Raw genomic sequence first — 1,678 nt, forward strand, 5'->3', positions numbered from 1 at the left:
TTGTCTCTCTTTTGCCATCCCCAAATTTCCGCACCGTAGCTCATGACCGTCCACACCAACCTATCGAACAGCCATAAGCGTCTACCCCAATCATTCCCGAACCTTCTCTTTCCAATCCCCCACACTGTACCCATTATTGCTGTTGCCCTTTTCACTCTATCTCTTACATGCGCTTCTTGGCTCCCATTCCTCTGCATGGTGTACCCCAAGTATTTGAATTCTTTTACTTCCTTCATCTCCTTCCATCTCCATTTCCTTTTTCCTATCCCTCCTCTTCCCTTCTCAAAACACAACCTTTGTCTTATTCCTGTTCAACTCTAATCCTTTCTTGTTCAAGTAACCCTCCAACCTTTCTATCATGCTCCTCATTTCCCCCTCCCCTTCTGCCATGACTACTACGTCGTCCGCATATGCTAGGGAGTACACCCTTTCCCCTCCCAATTTTATTTCTTCCCACTTTACCTTTGCCATCGACTCCTCCATATCCGCCATCAGTATGTTAAACAAAATTGGGCTCAGAGGACATCCCTGCCTAACACCCTTTACCGTCCAGAAGCTTTCTCCCTTCATCCCTCTTCCGTCCCTCACCTTGCTTATCGTTTCCCTCAATATCTCTTCCACCCTTTCCACTATCCCTTCTCTTATCCCTCTCTCTCTCATCGTCTCAATTAAGATATTCCTATCCACTGAATCAAAGGCTGCTTTTAGGTCCACAAAAAGGATGACCAGCTTCCCCTTTTTTCTTCCTATCTGCCTATTGATTAAATAGTTGAGGACATATATGCAATCCATTGTCCCTAACCCTTTTCTGAATCCTGCCTGGTTTTGTGGGATGATCCCCTTTCTCTCTACCTCCTTCCTCAGTCTTTCCGCCAGTACTGCCGTGTATATCTTGTATAGGGTGGGCATCAAGGTAACGCCCCTATAATCCTCTGCCTTGTTTCCTTCCCCCTTCTTGGCTATCGGCACTATTATCCTCTCCTTCCATGCCTCCGGCCACCCCTCCCCTTCCCAAACTCTATTGCAAAATTCCCACACCCATTTCTCCAGCTCCACGCCTCCGTATTTCCACACTTCTCCCGGAATCCCATCTATCCCCATAGCTTTTCCATCCTTCAGCTTCCCTATTGCCGTCTTTATTTCTTCCCTTTCTATTACCTCCTCCTCTCCCTCTCTCCTTCTTCTTTCACCTCTCCTTACCGCCCTACTCTCTATTCCCCCTAATAACCTCATAAAGTGCTCCTTCCACTCCTCGGCTTCAATCTCTTCATTTAATTTCCTTCTGCTCTTTCTCTCCCTATTTACAATCTCCCATCTCTTTTTCTTTTTTCGCTTCCTCTGCCCTTCTTTTCCATCTTTCATTCTCCTCCTTCTTCCTTTCGCATAGTTCATTATATTCTCTTTTCCTTCTCCTATATTCTGTCCCCTCCCCTCTTCTCCTTCTCCACTTTCTTAACTCCTTTCTCACCTCTCTTTTCCTGTCCTCGCATTCCTTGTTCCACCATCCCCCTCCTCCTCTTCTTTTTCTTTCCCCCCTTAATTCGATCTCTGTTTCCTTAATTGCCTCTCTCACTCTCCCCCCATTCTCTCCCACTCCCTCCTCACCTCCATCTCCCTCCCTACCTCTATCCTTCCCAGTCTTTTTTGAAATTCCTTCCTCCCTTGCTCATTCCATACC

This window comes from Wasmannia auropunctata, unplaced genomic scaffold, assembly GCF_000956235.1.
Source record: "Wasmannia auropunctata unplaced genomic scaffold, wasmannia.A_1.0 LD336106.1, whole genome shotgun sequence".
Lineage (NCBI taxonomy): Eukaryota > Metazoa > Arthropoda > Insecta > Hymenoptera > Formicidae > Wasmannia > Wasmannia auropunctata.